Here is a 24,762-nt window from a genome sequence, read left to right as displayed (position 1 = left end):
TTTTCATAATGACTTCTAGAATTTAAATTCTGAATTTAAGCTGAATTTTGCAACACAGCTGAAGAATATCTAATACAGGAGATAAGTCATTCTTGAAAGCATAGGAAAAAGAGTCACTGTCAGAAAGTGGACCATTTTAGATTTAGCAAAGTTCAGTAACCTGTGGAAGGACACACAGCCATGGCACAGGTGTGAATGGTGCAGACAGAGAATTAAAACACAATGTGTATCTGTCCCTGATTTTAACCCACTAAACTGTATTACTGCCATTCCACATAAAGATGAACTTTTCAACTCAAACTTCTTTGTCTTGGGGTGATTGGGAGTAGAAATAGACATAACCTCCCATAATGGAGACAGTACGAACCTACAGACAAGTAAGTAGACAGTTTCCTGCTTTCTTCCTTGGAACCTGTGGAGTATGAAAGAAATCAGGTCTTGGTATAATGAGGAAGCATGAAACGGCCAAGTGTACCCTGTAGCTGTTGGGTGTCCAGATCAGAAAGAGGTGGTCAAGTCTCCCAAAGTGATTAATCCTAGGGCTTCCCCTGGGAGCTGCCCTCCTCACTCAGATTTTTACATGGGTGTGAAAACTATTTATTAAGCTATTCATTAAAAATAAAATCTATTATTAAGAAGGAAGCAAATTGAGCTATTTATTAAGATCAAAGCAAAGAAAATGCCTCATAAATGAGGCAGAGCAAAGAGCTTATGTTTGCTGACAAGACATGACTTCTATTTGCCTAAACTGAAAACAGACACTATAGGCAAAAATATGATGTTTATAAAATATTCTTCCCTATCCCTGGAATATTTCTTTACTTTCCAAGGAGTCTGAGACTGAGACTACTGCAATCACAGATCAATGGTTCTCCCAGTTGCTGAGATGAGAGCGTGCCCCCAAATCATAGCACTTTTTGAAAAAGAAATTATATTTTTATTCATTAGCAAACATTTTTAAGAAAAGTTCAAGAAAATGAAAAATAGCTTTTTTTCTCTCCAAGAATTTAGAACTTTGGGTAATTTTTTTTTCTGATAAAAGGTAATTTTCCCATTTTAGCAGCAACATGCTTCTAGTTTGCATGCCTCACATGTATATTAGTTGAGAAATGTTGGCTTGGATCCAGAAGTTGGCAATTTGTGAAAACTTTATTCCAGGATTTAGACTTTGTTCTTTCCCAAAACTAACCTACAAGAAACTGCCTTCCTTTGGACTTCTAAGTTTATTCTATGCAATATCTAAGGACAGATGAAGTCTTTCCTTCTAGTTTAACAAATCTCTTTTGATTCTGCTTCAGAAGTACTACATAAACATTTTGTGACATATTTCATGTTGCATAATTGTTTCTAATATATAATTCTTTGTGTCATGTTATATGCATCTATGCTGCTATTGTTCCTTTGGAGTTCTCCGATCTTTTTAAAAATCGAACTAATTTTTAGTTAACAAATAGTATTTGTGTATATTTATGGTGTACAATGTTATGTTTTGCTCTATCCACACACTGTAGAAAGATTCAAACAATCTAAAAAGGACCAATAAAATTAAAAAATTTTAAAAAGATTCAAACAAGTTAATTAACATATTTTATTAACCACACTGTTTTGATTTTGATATGAGGCATCTTCTAAAAGCTCATATGAGAGACAATGCAAAAAAAAAAAAAATTCCTGTCTCCAACATGGATACAGCAGAGATACAAAAAGAGTTCTATGCTAACCTTTTATTGTTCATTACTTGGACCAAGCATTGTGAAGGATAAGGTGGATTGTGATGATTGGCCAGGCCTGGCTCTGTATCTTTGTGGTCAGGAAGCAAGAGAGATAGCTTCTCCAACATAAAATAATGATTCTGGGGCTGGGGATGTGGCTCAAGCAGTAGCGCGCTTGCCTGGCATGCGTGCGGCCCGGGTTGGATCCTCAGCACCACATACAGACAAAGATGTTGTGTCCGCCAAATACTAAAAAATAAATATTGAAATTCTCTCTCCCTCTCTCTCACTCTTTATAAAAAAAAATAATGATTCTGTTTATATGATGTGATATGTACTGTAGTTATTGTGCTCAATGAGTTAAAATTTGCAAAAATCCTTAAAGTATTTCTACCTGTAGGTATTGTATTTCTACATAATATATGTAGAAAATATATAATATCATGTCAGTGTTTGATAAACATTTGCTGAATTTAAAAGAAACAAACTAATAATTACCCTAAACATCTAACATTCAATACCATTTCAACATATAATCTTACCAAAACAAAAGATATAGAAACTATATTCAAAGATATATATCACTCATCCCACCAAAAAATACAAACAAGAATTCAAGAAGTAAAAGAACAGTTTAAATTCTATAAGTAAAATGTGATATGAAGATGCTGAAAATTTCCAAACACTAATAAGAAAATCATTGGAGTTTCAAGTGAGGACTTTTGAAAATGCTTAGGAAATTGATTCAAAGAGTTTTAAAATGGTTTTCCACAAAGTAGAATTCAACTTTTATTTTTAAAAAATATAATAATATCTACTATGGAGATTAGAATTAGTCCATAATATTTTATCTGAAATTCATTGCAGAGTGCTTGTCAGACAACTACAGTTATCTTATAGTTAGGAAAAGCAGTCGTCCAAAGAATAAAATGAGTTAGCCCTTTCTCTTGTGTTCTTGGTTCACTCCAAATTTCATGTCTTTATGTTAATTTCACTTCCAACAAACTGAACTAAGCTACATGTTTCTCAGAATAGATGGAAAAATATAGAAATCCTAAGTGGCAAATATATTGATAACTACAAGGAAGACTATAAGGCAAAACCAAAGAGCCCAACAATGAGAAAAAAGACACTAATGAGATTGTATAAAACATGGTTCTCTGCAGAGAAAGTGTCATGCAGATGAATTAAAGATGACTTCTAAGTCTCAATTCTTTGCTTGAATAGAAGATCATAAGCAGGCTTTGTCATTTAACTACTTATTGTTTGAGTGTTTGTCTCTATTTTTCCCCCTCCATGGAGGCTAAGTTTAAAGAATTTCTCATCCCACATTCCATGCTAGTTATATAACAGAAATGAAAACATACGTGCACACTAAAAAACTGCTTATGAATGTTTCCAGCAGCTTCACTGACAATATCATTGCATTGAAAAACAGGAAGTAGATACAAATTAGAGTGTGATCGCCTTTACATAAATATGCAGAAAATTCAAGGTCATCTATAATGATAAAAACCAAATTAGTAGTTCTCTGTGGCCAGAGATCAAGGGAGAATGGATTGTCCCAAGGCCAAGGAAGCTTTGATTGTTGGGTGATGAGGTAGGGTAGGGATTCTTATTTTCTGTTTTGTTTTGTTTTTTTAATATGAATATACACCTTTCACATTTTTTTGTAATTGCATGTTTTCAGTAGACTCCATTATTCTTCATAAATTCTAAACTTGATAATATCAATTAAAGTTTTTTAAATGTCTATTAACTTTAAATATATAATGAAGCACTATTTACTGTATAGTTACTAAAGTTATCAAGTTGATCCAAGTTAGTAATAGGAATGTCTGTGTTTTTTTTTGTTGTTGTTGTTTGTTTGTTTTTATCTTTGTTACAGAGGTTGAACATAGGGGCACTTAAACACTAAGTCATCACATCCCCAATTCTTTTTATTTTTTATTCTGAGACAACAATTGCTAATCACCAGGGAAATGCAAGTCAAAACTCCAAAAAAATATTACTCCACCCTGGTAAGAATGGCTATTGTCAAAAAATAAGAAATTAACTAATGCTGCTTAGGATGCAAGGAAAAATGAACCCTTGTGTACTATTGATGAGAATAAAAATTAACATAGCCACTACTGAATATAGGTCCACAAAAAATTAAAAATAAAACTACCATACACTAGCAACTCCACTCCCGGGTACATATCCAAAGAAATTTGAAGAAACATACCAAAGAGATACCAGAACTCCCACATTCACTGCAGCACTGTTCACAATAACCAAGAAATTGAAATAAACTTAAGTAATCATAAAATGTTGGATGGATAAAGAAAATGTAGTACTTACATACTTTGGAATGCTATGCAGCCATTAAAAAGAAAGAACCCCTATCATTCATAACATAGATGGAACTGGAGACCAGTGGAATAAGCCAGTCAGGAATACCAGTAACTGAATGGCCTTGCTCATATGTGGAATCTAAAAAAGTTCTTCTGATGATCCAAGATGGCAGGCTAGAGGGAGGCAGCATTCTGTGTCACTCCATGACCTAGGACTCAAGTAGTGAGAATACTGCTTCTCTGCGAGCGATATTCCTGCTCCTGCACAGGAATCACAGTCACTGTGTCCATCCAGGCCTTTAGGCCTTACCATCAGAGTAGGTGTCCCAAATACTCACCTATGCAATACTATTGGGTACTCGAGTAGGACCATCAGCACCCACGCAGAACTTTCGGCCACTCACCTGAGAGAAATTACTGACGCCACTCCCACACAGGACATCTGGCAGCGTTCTACATGCCAGAATTCTGGCTGCCACTCCCAAGTGGACCCCCATCTACCAACATGGAGATCCGCTGGTTGCTGCCATCTTGGGACTCTGCAGCAGCACAGATGTCCCCTACGCAGAGTAGCCTGCCTGCACCTGAGAACTTCACACAGGTTCTGAAGTCAGCCGACAGCCACACACTGCAAGCCACAGAGCTTGTCTCTGGACTCATTGCCCAAGCCCATAGCTTGGCTCTCCCACTCGACCCAATACTCCATAGCACCTCCATCTTGGGTCATCTTCATTACACTCTTCAGTAGGGGGCAACTCCCAGTTTGGGGACTCTGGCTATCCAGGTACACATTTTTAACTCCCCCTCTCCCCAGCAGCCACTACCCTGGCACAGTGACACCCTGATCACCTTCAGCATCCTGAAGGCGGAGATAACAGCTAACAAAGGACCCACCTACTGAATGAGAAGGGAAGCAGGAATGATACTGATCTCTAATCAATACAATTCCTGTTTCTTCCTTCAAGATTTTTTTTCCATCTCCCTCTCTATTCTCCTGCCTTCACATCCCCAATATATGTGAAATCATGTACTTTGCATGAATTAGGATTTTGAGGATTGGGACGTCTAAATAGTGTATTACAGTTGTGTTGTATATTCTTCCCCCCCGCCCCCAATTTCTACTATTTCAACATTTTTTAAATTTTTCTTAATATATATGTGTGTGTTTGTTTTATGTACTTTACTGTCTTCCCACTTACCTCTCTACCCAAAATTACTTCCTCTCCCTTCTCCTGCTACTAATTTTCTTTAGATTTTCTTTCTCACTTCATAAGATATAACAACTCTATATCCTCACCTCCTACCTCCTCAGCATATATCATCCTTTTCCTCACCCCCAGTTCTTTGTGCACATCAGAAACTGTAAACCCTTTACAAACCTACTGAGTATATTGTAGAAAGATAATTAAATTCACCATTTCTGTACATTGTGACCAAACTATAAATGTCTTAATAGTAAGCATTTGTTTTTAGGGTGTATATTGTTTATATTGGATCTGATAACATTGTCCTTCACCTCAAAGGAGATGTATTGGATCCCTACAGGGGCACTATACGCCTATCAGGTAAAAATGGTAACACCTCGGATCCACAGAGATAGAAGGGAAGACCCACAAGCAATATGAGAAGGCAAGGAAAGAAAGTGTCCCAAACAAATCAAGATGTCACATTATTAGAATCTATAATCAGCACAGCATAAGAAATTACAGAGAAAGAGTTCAGGATGTACACAATTAAAATATTTGGTGAATTAAAGGATGATATAAGAGCAAATATAGGCAGCAAAAGATCATTTTGACAAAGAGCTGCATAAACAAATACAGGAAGCAAAAGATTACCACAATAGAGAGATAGAGTTTCTAAAAAAAAAAAAAAAACAGATATCCTTGAAATGAAAGAACAATAAATCAAATTAAAAGACAGTACTTCAGACAATTAAGACAAAATATATAATCTTGAAAATAACATAGACCACACAGTGAAAATGGTAAGAAACCATGAGCAGAACATTCAAGAAATATGGGATAGCAAAAAAAAAAAAAAAAAAAAAAAAAGACCAATTTAAGAGTTATTGCAATAGAGAAAGAAATAGTGTTCCAAACCACAACGAAATAATATTAGAAAATTTTCCAGACATAAAGAATAAATTGGAAAACCAAATTCAAGAGGCTTATAGGATGCCAAATATAAAAAAATCACAACAGATCCACATCAAGGAACATTATAATGAAAATGCGTAACATACAGAATAAAGAGAGAATATTAAAAGCCACAAGAGAAAGGAATCAGATTACATATAGGGGAAAACCAAATAGATTATGTGCAGATTTTTTAACCCAGACCCTGATTGTTAGAAGATCCTAGAAAAACATATATCAAGATCTAAAAGAAAATGGATGCCAACCAATAATCTTATATCCAGAAAAATTAAGCTTTAGATTTGATAATGAAATAAAAGACCTTCCATGATAAACAAGAGTTAAAAAAATTTACACCATGAAAACCTACACTATAGAACATCCTCAGCAAAATATTCTATAAAGAGGAATTAAAAAAACAACAATGAAAATCAGCAAAGGGAGATATTACTTAAAGGAAAAACTAATTGAAGGAGAAACCAAGTCAAGTTAAATACCAAAAATAAACAAAAATGACTGGGAATACAAATTACGTCTCAATAATAACCCTGAATGTTAATGCCCTATACTCCCCAATCAAAAGACATGACTGGCAGATTGAATTTTAAAAAGACCCATCAATATGCTGCCTCCAAGAGATTCATCCCGTGGGAAAAGACATCCACAGACCAAAGATGAAAGGTTGGGAAAAATTATACCACTCACATGGACTGTGGAAGAGAGCAGGGGTTTCCATCCTCATATCAAATAGAGTAGACTTAAATCCAAAGTTAACCAAAAGGGATAAAGAAGGATATTTCAAACTGCTTAAGGGAAACATTCATCAATAAGACATAACAATAATAAATTTATATGCCCCCAAAATGAAGCATCTATATTCATCAAACAAACTCTTTTCAAGTTCAAGAGTCAAATAGACCACAGCACAATAATTGTGTGTGATTTTAATATACCTCTTTTTACCACTAGATAGATCATCCAAACAAAAGCTGAAAAAAGAAATTATACAATTCAATAATACAATCAATAACTTAGACTTAACTGATATACATAGAATATTTCATCCTTCAATGAACAAATACAATTCCTTCTCAGAAGCAGCACATGGGTCCTTCTCTAAAATAGACCATATAGAGAGATGAACATGGCGGCGGGCGCAGAGAGATCAAGTCTCTGACCTCTTCAGCTGTGTGGGCATAGGGACTCGTAAACCGTCTAAATGCTGTTTGCTCAGGATCACTAGGCAATGCTGAGCTGATGTGATTCTGGGGCAAACAGTCTGGGCCTCTGAGAACACACACTGAGCCCGGATCGGCTGAATTCAAGCTCCCGTTCGCCTGCGTCTCGAAGGCAAACCGCTGTGACTCAGCACTAAACGATCCCACTGAAACAACTGGTTGGCCCTTTTGAACTGCGGAGGTTAATACCAACCGAGCCTTCATAGGCAGTGGCCACAGGATTGAAACGGGGCTTGGGAGAACCAATCAGGACCCACCTGTTGCATTGGTCACCCGGCAAAGGGAACGAACTGTCGCCATTTGCATGGGATACCACCATGGCAGAGAACTGACATCACCAGAATGAGGCGGAGGAAATAACTTCCTTGAAACCAGCTGCAACAGGTGTGTAACCCCCTAGCCTTCCCTCTCCACACAGCAGGGAAACCTTAAGGGCCCCTCCCAGCTCTACCGTGATCGAGATAGCCAGACCTAGGGAATCAGGGGTTGTGCGAGACCCACGGCGTGGAATTCCCGGCTACCGCTCCCACCAGTGCTGACAACTGAGGTGTCTTGCACCAGCTACCGGGGGCATGGCTACAGGAGGGCAAGCAAAATTTGCTGAGGGTTCTCAGCCCCAAGCTCTACAAACTTAGGGTCTGAGGGAGGCAAACAGGGAGAGTGTGCCCAGTCGTTCATGAAAATAGGGCTCCTGGGAGCAGCAGACCTGGCGTGTAGCCAGTATTGTGGTGAGCATCACCTGTGAGCGGGGCCTGGCTTGAGGAAAAGTGGGGAAGTGACTAGACAAAAGAGAAGGCCCTAGGCACTCAGGATTGGAGACCTGCCCAGTCTGGGAGGAGGAGCTGCTGCACAGTGATTGGTTCCCTCTATTGAGAGGAGAAACTTGGCCGGGTGGGCACAGCGCCACCTACTGGAGGAGAAGTTAATCAAACTCTAAGACTGCATTTATTAATTTTTTTTTTAATTTGTTTTTTTTTTTTATTTTCATTTTTTTGTTTTTTTTAAATTTTTTAATTATTTTTTTAATTTTAATTTTAATTTTTTTATTATTTTTTTAAATTTTTTTTTCTTTTCTATTTTTTTCTTTTGTCTTTTCATTTATTTTCAATTTCCTTATTTCCCCTCCCTTGAATTCTACCTGCTTACTCTCATTCTCTTTAGTGACTTCTTCCCTTCCCTTCTAATACCTTTCCTCTCAAGCATCAAATAAATTTGTAGGAGTAAACAGTAACTCAGCAGTCAAATAGAACAAGAAGTAACATGAGCAGCATGAAAAAGCAAGGAAGGAAAGGAGTACAAACATTGCAGGACAGCCTAAATATTAAGGAGGACCTAGAGGCATCAGAAGAATGGTCAAATAAAGAACTCAAGGAATACCTTAGACAGATGGAATGGAACCTTAAAGAGGATATGAGACAGCAAATTAAAACAGTGAAAGAACACATTGAAAATGAATTACATAAACAGATAAAAGAAGAAATTAAGCATCTTTATCAGGAGATAGAGATTATAAAAAAAATCAAACAAAAATTCTAGAAATGAAGGAAACTATGAATCAAATTAAAAACTGAAATGAGAGTATCACTAACAGAGTGGAGCAAGTAGAAGCCAGAACGTCAGATAATGAAGGACAAAATATATCATCTTGAAAAGAGTCTAGCCAACTCAGAAAGGCTGGTAAAAAATCACGAGAAAAACATCCAAGAGATATGGGATAACATAAAAAAACCAAACTTATGAGTCATCGGAATAGAGGAAGGTATAGAGGTTCAAACCAAGGGAATGAGCAACCTTCTGAATTAAATAATTATAGAAAACTTTCCAGAAATAAAAAAGGAAACGGATATACAAATTGTAGATGCATACAGGACACCGAGCATACAAAATCACAGTAGACCTATGCCAAGACACATTGTTATGAAGATATCCAATATACAGAACAAAGAGAAAATATTAAAAGCTACAAGAGAAAAAAGGCGGATTACATTCAGGGGTAAACCAATAAGGTTAACAATGGATTTTTCATCACAGACGCTGAAAGCAAGAAGATCCTGGAACAACATATTTCAAACTCTGAAAGACAATGCATGCCAACCAAGAATTTTGTATCCAGCAAAATTAAGCTTCAGGTACAACAACGAAATAAAAATCTTTCATGATAAACAACAGTTAAAAGAATTTGCAGGCAGAAAACCAGCATTGCAAAACATCTTGAGCAAAACACTACACGATGAAGAAATGAAAAACAATAACCAAAACCATCAGTGGGAAGTGCCTCAGTAAAGACAGAGGGCAGGGGAAAAGCTAATCATGGAGAAACAAACTAAATTTAAAAAAAAAAGATAAATAATCAAACATGGCTGGAAGTACAAACCATATATCAATAGTAACTCTAAACGTTAATGGCTTAAACTCTCCAATAAAGCAACATAGGCTGGTAACATAGATTAAAAAAACAAATCCAACAATATGCTGCCTCCAGGAGACACATCTGATTGGAAAAGATATACACAGGCTGAAGATGAAAGGTTGGGAAAAAATATACCACGCACATGGTCCTCGTAAGCAAGCAGGGGTGGCAATCCTCATATTGAATAAAATTGACTTCAAGACTAAGTAAATCAAAACGGATAAGAAAGGACATTATATACTGTTAAAAGGAATCATTGACCAACAAGACATAAAAATTGTCAATATTTATGCAACAAATAATGGTGCGATGTTCATAAAACAAATTCTCCTCAAGTTCAAGAATCAAATAGACCACAACACAATAATTATGGGTGACTTCAACACACCTCTCTCACCATTGGACAGATCCTCCAAACAAAAGTTGAATAAAGAAACTATAGAACTCAATATCACAATCAATAACCTAGACTTAACTGACATATATAGAATATATCAACCATCACCAACTGGATATACTTTTTTCTCAGCAGCACATGGATCCTTCTCAAAAATAGACCATATATTATGCCATAGGGCAACCCTCAGTAAATATAAAGGGGTGGAGATAATACCATGCATTTTATCTGATCATAATGGAATGAAACTGGAAATCAATGATAAAAGAAGGAAGGAAAAATCCTACATCACATGGAAAATGAACAATATGTTACTGAATGATCAATTGGTTACAGAAGACATAAAGGAGGAAATCAAAAAATTCTTAGAGATAAATGAAAATACAGACCCAACATATCGGAATCTATGGGACACAATGAAAGCAGTTTTAAGAGGGAAATTCATCGCCTGGAGGTCATTCCTCAAAAAAAGAAAAAAACAACAAATAAATGAGCTCACACTTCATCTCAAAGCCCTAGAAAAGGAAGAGCAAAACAACAGCAAATGTAGTGGAAGGCAAGAAATAATTAAAATTAGAGCGGAAATCAGCAAAATGGAAACAAAAGGAAGTATTGAAAAAATTAAAAACTAAAAGTTGTTTCTTCAAAAAAATAAATAAGATCGACAGACCCTTACTCATGCTAACGAAGAGAAGAAGAGAGAGAACTCAAATTACTAACATACGGGATGAAAAAAGGCAACATCACAACAGATACTACAGAAATACAGAAGATAATTAGAAATTATTTTGAAAAACATTATTCCAATAAAATAGAAGATAGTGAAGACATTGATAAATTTCTTAAGTCATATGATTTGCCCAGACTGAGTCAGGAGGATACACACAATTTGAACAGACCAATATCAATGGATGAAATAGAAGAAGCAATCAAAAGACTACCAACCAAGAAAAGCCCAGGGGGCTGGGGATGTGGCTCAAGTGGTAGCGCTAGCCCAGCATGCGTGAGGCACTGGGTTTAATTCTCGGCACCATGTAAAAATAAAATAAAGATATTGTGTCCACCTAAAACTGAAAAATACATATTTTTTTTTTTTTTTAAAAAAGAAAAGCCCAGGACCGGATGGGTATACAGCGGAGTTTTACAAAACCTTTAAAGAAGAATTAATACCAATACTTTTCAAGTTATTTCAGGAAAGAGAAAAAGAGGGAGGTCTTCCAAATTCATTCTATGAGGCCAACATCACCCTGATTCCGAAACCAGACAAAGACACCTCAAAGAAAGAAAACTATAGACCAATATCTCTAATGAACCTAGATGCAAAAATCCTCAATAAAATTCTGGCGAATCGAATACAAAAACACATCAAAAAAATTGTGCACCATGATCAAGTAGGATTCATACCTGGGATCCAAGGATGGTTCAATATATGGAAATCAATAAAGGTTATTCACCACATCAATAGACTTAAAGATAAGAACCGTATGATCATCTCGATAGACACAGAAAAAGCATTCGAGAAAGTAGAGCATCCCTTTATGTTCAAAACTCTAGAAAAACTAGGGATAACAGGAACTTTCCTCGACATTGTAAAAGCTATCTATGCTAAGCCTCAGGCTAGCATCATTCTGAATGGAGAAAAATTGAAGGCATTCCCTCTAAAATCTAGAACAAGACAGGGGTGCCCTCTATCACCACTTTTATTCAATATACTTCTCGAAACACTGGCCAGAGCAATTTGACAGACGAAAGGAATTAAACGCATAAAAATAGGAAAAAAAAAACTTAAATTATCACTATTTTCAGGTGACATGATTCTATAACCAGAAGACCCAAAAGGGTCTACAAAAAAACTATTAGAACTAATAAATGAATTCAGCAAAGTGGCAGGATATAAAATCAACATGCATAAATCAAAGGCATTTCTGTATATCAGCAACAAAACTTCTGAAACGGAAATGAGGAAAAACACCCCATTCACAATATCCTCAAAAAAAAAAAAAAATACTTGGGAATCAACCTTACAAAAGAGGTGAAAGATTTATACAATGAAAACCTCAGAACCCTAAAGAGAGAAGTAGAAGAAGATCTTAGAAGATGGAAAAATATACCCTGTTCATGGATAGGCAGAACTAACATCATCAAAATGGCGATATTACCAAAAGTTCTCTATAGGTTTAATGCAATGCCAATCAAAATCCCAATGGCATTTCTTGTAGAAATAGATAAAGCAATCATGAAATTCATATGGAAAAATAAAAGACCCAGAATAGCAAAAGCAACTCTAAGCAGGAAGTGTGAATCAGGCAATATAACGATACCAGATTTCAAAGTGTATTACAGAGCAATAGTAACAAAGACAGCATGGTACTGGTACCAAAACAGGCGGGTGGACCAATGGTACAGAATAGAGGACACAGAGACTAATCCACAAAGTTACAACTATCTTATATTTGATAAAGGGGCTAAAAGCATGCAATGGAGGAAGGATAGCATCTTCAACAAAGGGTGTTGGGAAAACTGGAAATCCATATGCAACAAAATGAAACTGAATCCCCTCCTCTCGCCATGCACAAAAGTTAACTCAAAATGGATCAAAGAGCTTGATATCAAATCAGAGACTCTGCATCTGATAGAACAAAAAGTTGGCTCTGATCTACATATTGTGGGGTCGGGCTCCAAATTCCTCAATAGGACACCCATAGCACAAGAGTTAATAAGAAGAATCAACAAATGGGACTTACTTAAACTAAAAAGTTTTTTCTCAGCAAGAGAAACAATAAGAGAGGTAAATAGGGATCCTACATCATGGGAACAAATTTTTACTCCTCACACTTCAGATAGAGCCCTAATATCCAGAGTATACAAACAACTCAAAAAATTAAACAATAAGATAACAAATAACCCAATCAACAAATGGGCCAAGGACCTGAACAGACACTTCTCAGAGGAGGACATACAATCAATCAACAAGTACCTGAAAAAATGCTCACCATCTCTAGCAGTCAGAGAAATGCAAATCAAAACCACCCTAAGATACCATCTCACTCCAGTACGATTGGCAGCCATTATGAATTCAAACAACAACAAGTGCTGGGGAGGATGTGGGGAAAAGGGTACTCTTATACATTGCTGGTGGGACTGCAAATTGGTGCGGCCAATTTGGAAAGCAGTATGGAGATTCCTGGGAAAGCTGGGAATGGAACTACCATTTGACCCAGCTATTGCCCTTCTTGGACTATTCCCTGAAGACCTTAAAAGAGTGTACTACAGGGATACTGCTACATCGATGTTCATAGCAGCACAATTCACAATAGCTAGACTGTGGAACCAACCCAGATGCCCTTCAATAGAAGAATGGATAAAAAACATGTGGTATTTATATACCATGGAGTATTACGCAGCACTAAAAAATGACAAAATCATGGAATTTGCAGGGAAATGGATGGCACTAGAGCAGATTATGCTAAGTGAAGCTAGCCAATCCCTAAAAAACAAATGCCAAATGTCTTCTTTGATATAATGAGAGCAACTAAGAACAGAGCAGAGAGGAAGAGCAGGAGGAAAAGATTAATATTAAACAGAGACAAGAGGTGGGAAGGAAAGGGAGAGAAAAAGGAAATTGCATGGAAATGGAAGGAGACTCTCATTGTTATACAAAATTACATATAAAACGTTGTGAGGGGAATGGGAAAAAAAAACAAGGATAGAAATGAATTACAGTAGATGGGGTAGAGAGAGAAGATGGGAGGGGAGGGGAGGAGGGATAGTAGAGGATAGGAAGGGTAGCAGAATACAACACTTACTAATTTGGCATTATGTAAAAATGTGGATGTGTAACCGATGTGATTCTGCAATCTGTATTTGGGGTAAAAATGGGAGTTCATAACCCACTTGATTCTAATATATGAAATATGATATGTCAAGAGCTTTTTAATGTTTTGAACAAACAATAAAAATAAATAAATAAATAAATACAATAATAAAATAATAGACCATATATTATGCTGCAAAGCAACTCTTAGCAAATGTGAAAAAGTAGAGATACTACCCTGCATTCTATCAGATTATAAAGGAGTGAAATTATAAATCAATGATAAAATAAGAAATAAAATCCACTTCAGCACCTGGAGACTAAATATTATGCTACTGAATGAACAAGGGGTTGCAAAAGACTTCAAGGAGGAGATTAAAAAAAATCTTAGAGGGGAAATATATCAAAATCTCTGGAACACTATAAAGGCAGTACTAAGAGGAAAGTTCCTTGCATGGAATTCATACCTTAAAAGAAGAAAAAGTCAACAAATAAATGACTGAACATTATATCTCAAAGCTCTAGAAAAAAAGAAGAACAAATCAACACCAAAAGTAGTAGAAAACAGGAAATAATTAAAATCAGAGCTGAAATCAGTGAAATTGAAGCAAAAGAAACAATTGAAAAAATTGGTGGAACAAAATGTTGGTTCTTTGAAAAAATAAATAAAATTGACAGACCAATTTTGTTTATTTAGCCATGCTAATGAAAAGAAGGAGAGAGAAAACTCAAATTAGTAACATATATGATGAGAAAGGAAATACCACAGCAGACACTTCAGAAATACAGAAGATAATTAGAAATTATTTTGAAAACTTGTACTCCAATAAAATAGAAAATATTGAAGACATTAACAAATTTCTAAAGTCATATGATTTGCCCAAATTGGATCAGGAAGATATACACAATTTAAACAGAACAATTTCAAGCGATGAAATAGAAGACACCATCAGAAGCCTACCAACAAAGAAATGCCCAGAACCAGATGGATACACAACCAAGTTCTACAACACCTTTAAAGAAGAACTAATACCAATACTTTTCAATTTATTTCAAAAAATAGAAAAAGTGGGAGCATTTCCAAACTCATTCTATGAGGCCAATATCACCCTGATTCCAAAACCAGGCAAAGACACAACAAGGAAAGAAAACTTCAGACCAATATCTCTAATGAATACAGACGCAAAAATTCTCAATAAAATTCTGGCAAATCGAATACAGCAACATGTCAAAAAGATCATGCACCATGATCAAGTGGGGTTCATCCCAGGGAGGCAAGGTTGATTCAACACACAGAAAACAACAAATGTAATTCATCACTACAATAGACTTAATGATAAAAACCACATGATCATCTCAATAGATGCAGTAAAAGCACTTGACAAAATATAGCGCCACTTCATGTTCAAAACACTAGAAAAACTAGAAATAACAGGAACGTATCTCAGCATTGTGAAAGCTATCTATGCTAAGCCCCAGGCCAACATCGTTCTAAATAGAGAAAAACTGAAAGCATTCCCTCTAAAAACTACAACAAGACAGGGATGCCCTCTTTGACCACTTCTATTTAACATAGTTCTTGAAACACTGACCAGAGAAATTAGATGAAAGTAATTAAAGGGATATAGATAGGAAAAGAAGAACTCAAATTAGCACTATTTGCTGATGATATGATTCTATACCTAGAAGACCCAAAAAATTCCACCGGAAAACTTCTATAACTAGTAAATAGATCCAGCAAAGTAGCAGGATACAAAATCAATACCCATAAATCAAAGGTATTTTTGTATAGCAGTGACAAATCCTCTGGAAGGGAAATGAGGAAAATTACCACCCACAATTACAATAGCCTCAAAAATAAAATAAAATATTTGGGAATTAATCTAACAAAAGATGTGAAAGACCTCTACAACAAAAACTACAGATCCCTAAAGAAAGAAATGAAAGAAGACCTTAAAAGAGAAAGGTTTCCCTTGTTCTTGGATAGGCAGAATAATATTGTCAAAATGAGCATATTACCAAAAGCATTATACTGATTTACTGCAATTCCAATCAAAATCCCAATGACATTCTTCATAGAAATAGCAAAAAAAAAAAAAAATGGAAAAATAAGATACACAGAATAGCTAAACTAATCCTTAGCAAGAAGTGTAAAGCAGATGGCATCACAATAAGACCTCAAACTATACTACAGATCAATAGTAACAAAGACGGCATGGTATTGGCACCCAAACAGACTGGTAGATCAATGGTACAGAATAGAGGACACAGAGACTAACCCTCATAATCACAGTTATCTTATATTAAACAAAGGTGCCAAAAACACAAATTGGAGAAAAGATAGCCTCTTCAAATCATGCTGGGAAAACTGGAAATCCATATGCAATAAAATGAAATTAAACCCCTTTCTCTCACCATGCACAAAACTAAACTCAAAGTGGATCAAGAACCTAGGAATTAAACCAGAGACCCTACCTCTAACAGAAGAAAAAGTAGGCCCAAATCTCCATCATATTGGATTAGGCCCCAACTTTCTTAATATCCTATAGCACAAGAATTAAAATCAAGAATTAATAAATGGGATGAATTCATACTAAAAAGCTTCTTCTCAGCAAAAGAAACTATCAGTGAGGTAAACTAGAGAGCCTATAGCTTGGGAGCAAATTTTTACCAATTGCACTTCAGATAGAGCACTAATCTCTAGGGTATATAAAGAACTTAAAAAGCTAAACACACACACACACACACACACACACACACACACACACAATAGCCCAAACAATAAATGAGCCAAGGAACTGAACACTTCTCAGAAGGTGATAAACAATCAATCAACATATATATATATATATATATATATATATATATATATATATATAAAATGTTCATCATCTCTAGCAATTAGAGAAATACAAATCAAAACTACTCTAAGATTTCATTTCACTCAAGTCAGAATGACAGCTAGTAAGAACACAAACAACAAAAAGTTTTGGAGAGGATGTGGGGAAAGAGGTACACTCACACACTACTGGTGGAACTACAAATTGATGCAGCCAATCTGGAAAGCAGAATGGATATTCCTTGGAAAACTGATAATGGAACCACTTTTTGACCCAGTTATCCCACTCCTTGGTCTATACTCAAAGGACTTAAAAACAGCATACTACAGTGACACAGCCACATCAATGTTTATAGCATCACAATTCACAATGGCTAGAATGTGGAATCAACTTAGATGCCCTTCAGTAGATGAATGGATAAAGAAAATGTGGTATATATTCACAGTGGAATTTTACTCAGCAATAAAGGAGAGTAAAAAATAACATATAAATAGATGGAGTTGAAGAATATAATGCTAAGTGAAGTTAGTCAATCCCAAAAAAACAAATGTCGAATGTTTTCTGTGATATAAGGAGGCTGATTCATAGTGGGGTTGGGAGGGGGAGCATGGGAGGATTAAATGAACTCTAGATATGGCAAAGTGTAGGGAGGGGAAGGGAGGGGCATGGGGGTAGGACATCATTACCCCAAATATATGTATAAAGACATGAATGGTGTGAATATACTTTGTATACAACCAGAGATGTGAAAAATTGTGTTCTGTATGTGTAATGTGAATTATAATGCATTGTGCTGTCATATATAACAAATTAGAATAAAATTTAAAAGAAATAATTAATTAAAAAATTGATCTGAACAAAGTTAAGAGGAGAATGGTGGCCACCACAGGCTGGGGAAAGTGGAGGGGAGTAAGGAATGGGAAAAGGCTAATTAATGTGTTCGTTGGCTTTCTGTTACTGTTACAAATACCTGAAATAATAAGAGAGATGTTTATTTGAGCTCATGGTTTTAGAGGTTTCAGTCCACAGTTAGTCCTGCTTGCGTTGGTGCCTGTGGTGAAACAGCACATCCTGTTGAATAGCACATAGTAGAGTAGGGCTGCTTCAATCACCGGGAAGACTGGAAGTAAAGAGACAGGATGGGGCTGGGGTCCTAATGTCCTGGTAAAGGCATACCTCCAGGACCAGAAAAACTCCCACTGAGCTCCACCTTTTAAAGGCTACATCTCCAAATGGTGCCAAGGACAAGAACTATGCCTTTAACACAGGAGCCTATGATTTGACTCTTCCAAATCATAGCAAATGGCACTAAGCCGCAGTTAGGAATAGGATGTTCTGGTGTGCTACTGCACAGAGAGGGGACTGGAGATAGCAACTGGACACTGTAGATCTCAAAAAACTAGAAGGAAGGATTTCCAATGTTCTCTCCATATAATAAATAAATATTTGAGGGGAAAGATATGCTTAAACTGATTGCATAATGTATACAAGTAACAAAACATCATATGGTACTCCATTAATATGCACAATATTTTAATTTCTATTGAAAAAAAATGAACTTAATTTAAAAAGAAAAGTGTGTTCTATAAGTTATTTTTATTTTGTAGAAATGTTATTGATTTTGTAGATAATCACTTCAGATGCAAATTATTTTTCTTTTTATTTACTGTACTTCACATTTCTAGTTCCTTTCTTTATCCACTAAGATAGCCAATAAATTGTTGAACTATGCCTTTAACACAGGAGCCTTTGGGTGAAGTTTTGAGAAGGGGCATCCCACCTTGTCCTTGATCTTAGGAAGAACACATTCAGTGTTTTACCGTTATGTAGGATGAAAGTGCTGGGATTTTTCTAGACGCCCTTTATCTTGGTAAAAATGTTCTTTGTTGATCATAATTGTGTAAAGAGATTTTTAAACATGAATACAGATTGGATTTTTGTCAACTATTCTTTCTTTATCTGTTGAAATGATCATATTTTGGGGGTGGGAGTGGGGGTGAGAAGCCATTTTATTTTCCAACCCAGCAAGCCCTGTTTCTAACTTTCAATTTTCTATGTGGAAATTATTTTGCCATAATTCATCAGTACACGAAGTATAAATCCTATATACAATTCTCTGAGGACAGGAATTTTGACAATTTTTACATGCCAACATAGCAGTGCTGAATATAGCAGTGTTCAACAGAGCAGTAATAATGTATGTACTTCTAGTACACTGTATCAGTTTCTTCCTGAACTTTTCATCCTCTGCTAATGGTGTACTAGCCTTTTTTTTTTCAAACTTTGATAATACTTTTTTCAATGCTTTTATAGTGACAAGCATGCTGACCACTCACAATTTAGCTCATGATTCTATATGTTCTTTACATAGCTTGTGATTTTATATGTTAACTTATTAGATTTTTGAATCTATCTTAAGTCAGCTAGTGGCTCCATATATTTTCTAACTTGCAATAACAAAGACTCTAATTGACTGGAAATGATCATATTTTTCTTTGTTATTCTGTTGATTTGGTGAATTATGTTAACAGATTTTAAGTGTTAAATCAACCTTGAATTTCTAAGATAACATTTGAGCATGATATATTGGACTTTTATAAATTGTTTGATTTAATTTGATAATATTTTATTAAAGATTCACATGTTTTAACAACTCACATGTACCAGTAATGTCTACTAAGAACCATTTGAGTCTTCTATTATCCTCAAGTGAGATGTAGTGTCATGTTTCTTTTTTTACTTCTAAAACAACACAGTGTTGAAGATTCACTTGTTTTGGATTTAGTGGCAAAAACTTCTGATACTTTTGTAGTTTATTTCATTTACAGTTACATTATTATTATTATTCATGATGTAGAAGCATTCCTCTATTCAGTGTATCCATGAACCCAACTTCATGACCTAAAGACAGGACCAAAGGGCCCATTGTGATGTGCGTAAAGTATGAATGACAATATTGTGACTGAAAATGTAAGTTTTGAATGATAGAGACCTGAGTTGGACTGCATTTTGTTATATTCTATTTATGATATTAAACATGTTTAACATCTCTCAAATCTGATATAATAAATATCTAGTATGATCTTTATCAGTATGAATTCAATTGTGCTGGCTATTATTTATGATAGGAGAAATATCATTATTATTAAATTATTACCACAATTTCCTGTTTTTTTCCTTTGTACGAAATGTGGCATCTGACAAACATTTTCTGTGAACAGATGGGAAATAAGGGTACATACAGAGGAAATCAATTTTCAGAAAGTGTATAAATTCTAAGAGTAGGAGTTTGGTTTTTGTTTTGTTTTAAAGAAAGCCATGCATATGGCTGTCAGCAGTGTGAACTTAAGGAGCAATAATGACACACAACTGGCTTATAGGTTTCACCTTGCTGCTATCTAATCCTCAGTGCCTGCAGGAGAACCTCAGCAAAGACTTACATTCATTCCTCTTTAGGGGGTTTTGGAGAAAAATCCGTGGTTATTTTTAATTTCTTTGTGAGGGGACTTTTTTAAGGCAGTAAGGGGACAGTACAAATGTTTTCAATTTTTAACCGTTATCTCATTAACCTAATCTGTGGGTACAAGAGTATGTGAAAATGGAAATGCCTTGCAAGAAGCAGCCACCCAAATGAGCAGTTACCCTGGGAGACACAGAAGCAGCTGACACACTTGGGAATATACCCTCCACTGCCCGTATGCCCAAGACTGTTAAAAAGCCACAATTAGGCTTATATACATTATTTCACTTTAATTCTAAGGTGTAGCCTGATACATTTATAAATTCAAGATTCTTGAAAAAAAATTTTCAAAAGAGCAGAATAACAACCATTAATCAGATTTTAAAAAGATAAACTGTGGTCAGGTGGGAGATGCAAATTCAAAAAAATTGTGTCCAGACAGTTGAATGCTTTTGGTTTCTTCAGTAACACACCACAAAGTTTTTACTAATAAATATATCCAATACTGGAAAATAAATCAGTTGCTTATCAAATGAACACAATGTACAAAGATTGGACTTAAGAAGATAATAATATTTGTGGATAATGGCATAATTTCTTTTATTTTGTTGAACTTTCAAGTTATTTTGATTATACACAGTAGTTTTGAAAATGGAGTTTGTTTTGCACATAGAATACACAAAATAAATTAAGATGTAAGAGAACTAATAATGCCAAATATCAAAGTCTTAGCACCATCTATGTGTAGCTGTATTATATACTCTGTTTTCTAGCATCATAGACATTGTTAAGACTAAGGTTTATAATATCAATACAGTTTTTCAAATGAAAATTATAAATCTGAGTTTCTTTTAAACCAACTTTAAATGATCTGTGAAGGTTTATGTGGCTTGATGGGACAATATACAAATCTAAATCTGTTGCTCCAAATCTCATATCTATTTCAGCTGCACACTGTAGATATTTTTCATGCAGTGGACATCTTTTAGAATATCTGCCTAGTTCATAAAGATCCCTTAATTACCTTTGCCTCACTGCCTCCTCCACAATCATTCCATTGTGAGTTGATCTTCACTGGTTCTTCCAGAAGCCTTTTTATTTCCAAGAAAAAAATTATATATATATATATTTTTTTTTTTTCTGTTTTTTTAACCAGAAGTAGACTGCTGGTTTTTTACTTGATCAGAGTGATCTCATTGTAGTCTCTAATCTGAATTAAATAACAAATACATAAAGTCAGGAGTATTGTGTATGGCTTTATAGATTGGGAAGCAGAGAAAGCAAAAGTGTGGAGGAAGAAAAGAAGCATGTGCATAGAAAAATGAAGGCATTTGAAACAGACTTCTGTCTAAGTTCTCGGTAGTTCCTATTTTCAGAACCCACTTCCAGTCCTGTCTGTAGTCCAACTCTTCCCAAGGGACTCCATAACATTCCCTTATTCCAGTATAATTTGCTGTCCTGTTATGCAGAAGTTAGCTCCATCTGGCTTCTTTACTTGTAATCCAAGAGTACTAACGCCAGATATTCCAGACTTGATTTTCATCAGGAGGATAAACAGGAAAAATTTCACTGATCTCAAAGACCAAGTTGATCTCATGGGCATATGTCTTTTATTACAAAGACTAGATAGATCTTAAACTCTGAATTACTCTGTATGAGACATTTATTTGAATTAGGGCTGGCCCTCACGCACACTGAGGACTGAAGTTCTTTCTAGGTTACAGTGATTTAAAGTCACTTGTACTATCAGTTCAAGTAAGTCAACCTTAAAACACACAGAAGTTTTGTGTCAAAGAGACCTGAATTTGAATCCTAGATGTCAGTTGCCTAGGCATCCTTGATAAAGTCACTTAGTGTTACTAAGTATTTTTTTTTCCTAAATGGAGATACTATTAGGTATCTCAAATAATGATTGTATGGATTAGAGACAAATAGTAGCTAATACAATATCTGACACACTTGATAAATGGCATTTTTAATTAGACATAATTCAGACCTTATTATCTTGTTGCTAATGACAGGCTTTTTCATGTAATTGAATTCCTTAAATTAGTTTTCTATATTATAGCCTTCCATCTTTATTTTATGATTTTCATCCTTTCTTCCTCTTTCCTTCCTTACTTCTTCCTGCCTAAAAAACTTCTGACCCCCTTGAAAATAAGCTGATATAGTTGCTGCCTTTAAGATTTCAGAACATTTTAACCCTTTGCCATGCAAGACACAGGAAAAAGTCATCTGTCTGCAAGCTAGGAAGAGGGTGCTCATGAGAAATCAAATTGACCAGCATCTTGATCTAGGACTTACCAGACTTCAAAACTTTATTAAAGTTCCAGAATGAAAGATCAAAATTGCAAGATCAGATATGTGATTATTAAGATCAAATTAACATTATGACTTCTCACCTTAAAATTTTTAGCAAGGTATCCCTTTCATTGGACCCCTCCCCCTTTGGGAGTTCTTTTTTCTTTCTATTTCTCTAATAAGTTCTCTTACTTTGCTCTCAAAAAATTTTTAAGCAAGAATTCTCATTTACAGTCTTTTTACAAAATGACAAAACATAAAATTGAAAGTAAAGAACATTTTAAGGCTGTTACTCAAAGAGAATTGGTACAAGTGAAGGATGAAATCCAACAACTAGAAAATGAGATGGCTTCAATCCAGAAAAAGGAAAATGGCATATTTAAAGCTACTCCAGAATTGGATGGTTTGAAATGTCAAATAAACTGGGACCAGCAAACATTGGAAGCCTAGATAGAAGAACCAGTTCCTAAAGATAGTGATGCCCTCACTCTTCAGAAACATTCACAGCAAGATGATAATAAAATTAGTGCACTGACCCTGCAATTAGAAAGACTGACTTTGAAATGTAATCAGGGAACAAAGATTCTTTAAAATGAACTTACAGAAACTCTTAAGTGCACAGTTACAACAGGATAAAGCAGCACAGGATTTTTGTAAGCTTCACAGTGAAAGATAAGAACTTATTCAGCAATTGGAGAACCCAATATAACAGATGCAAATGATGGATCAAGAGATAAGTAACTGCCTTGGCATTAACAAAGGTAAACCATAAAATGAGAGAAAAAGAAATTTTGGTTAAGAAAAGATGAAGTTACTAGAAAGTGAGTTTGGGAATAACACAGATTATGAGAAGAGAATTTCTGCTGCTGGGTATAAAGTTTAAAATGTAGAATGGAATATTAACACCATGAAGCTAGTAGAAGTCTGCTACAGAATGAGGTGGATTCAAGCCACTCTGAGTAGAACTTTCAGTGATTTAGATAGTCACCTAAGGATGACTATTTCCAAAGTAAAGACAGACATTCATGAGAAACAACAGAAGCTCAGTTGAACAAACTGAAAATGTGTTATATAAAAAAGTTCAAGAGCTACAGACTGAGACAGTGAAAGAAAAGTTCTCATTTCAGAAACTGAAGAAATTTACTCCTTTCTAAAACTTCTCAACCATCAGATAGATAGACAGGATTTTGAAATCTTGAAAGAGCAAGAAATTATGTACAGTCAGAATTTTTACATTCAGCAAGTATAATGGAAAATGTCATAGTTAAAGGAAGAGATTAATTGAGAAGAAAAACAAGTCCTTGAAACCAAAAGTGTTGAGCTTAAGAAGTTGGTAGAAGAGAAAAAGTCTACACTTGGTCTTTGGAAGACACAAATCAAGAAGCTTCACAACCAGCACTGTGTGGACATGCTAAGTTCTGTTGCCAGTTCACACAAAACCTGAGTCTTCTGGATAAAGCAGCACAGGCTGAAGTGGCCTCTGAGTGCCTGCATAGTTCAGCATGGTGAAACAACTTTTTAGGTCCCCTGTAAGATCAAGGTGCCCCCATGATCTCATCTCAAAGAAATTTTCTCTTCTCCACTCTAGAGGTAGTGGGTATGGTCTTGAGAATCCCTGAGATGCCCTCAAGGCATCTTTTTTGTTGTGTCTGTGCCAAGGACTTAGAATCTCCTTAGGGGCGATAGTATCTTCAACAAGCATAACCTCTTTAGCATCAGCTTTATAGGCATGTTTCTGGCCAAATTACAGGTTTTAAACCTTTAAGTTCTACTTTCTGCTCCTGATTCTCACAGTAAATCTGGTTAAAAGTTACCACAATATCAATGCCATTTGCTGAGAGCCATAGCCAAGTCCAAATGGCGCATGGCATTTTTGCCAGAATGGAGTGGTTGAGAGATTACGCCAGCAAGCCATTGAGATAATAATGATTATGTTAAGCTGTGTATATTAGACCCCTGTTGTCAGCTTGGCCTGCAACTTTGGAGTTCTCCAGCTACTTTGGAGTTCCGGGGGGGGGGGGGGATTCCAGGAGAGTTCCCATTGGTTGGGGAAGTGCCAGAGGAGGGATTTCCGGTTGGTGGTTCCTGGAGGAGCCACATGGGTGGCATTCGGGAG

At 35.6% G+C, this 24,762-nt stretch overlaps 1 pseudogene; it reads left to right on the top strand.

The window, feature by feature from the left end:
• Positions 1–4,553: 4,553 nt before the first annotated feature.
• Positions 4,554–24,090, top strand: LOC143388009 (coiled-coil domain-containing protein 39-like; annotated as a pseudogene).
• The last annotated feature ends 672 nt before the right edge of the window (positions 24,091–24,762 follow it).

Source organism: Callospermophilus lateralis, chromosome 2 (genome assembly GCF_048772815.1).
Source record: "Callospermophilus lateralis isolate mCalLat2 chromosome 2, mCalLat2.hap1, whole genome shotgun sequence".
Taxonomy (NCBI): domain Eukaryota; kingdom Metazoa; phylum Chordata; class Mammalia; order Rodentia; family Sciuridae; genus Callospermophilus; species Callospermophilus lateralis.
Note: the sequence above shows the minus strand (reverse complement) of the source record. Positions and strands in the feature narration are given on the sequence as shown.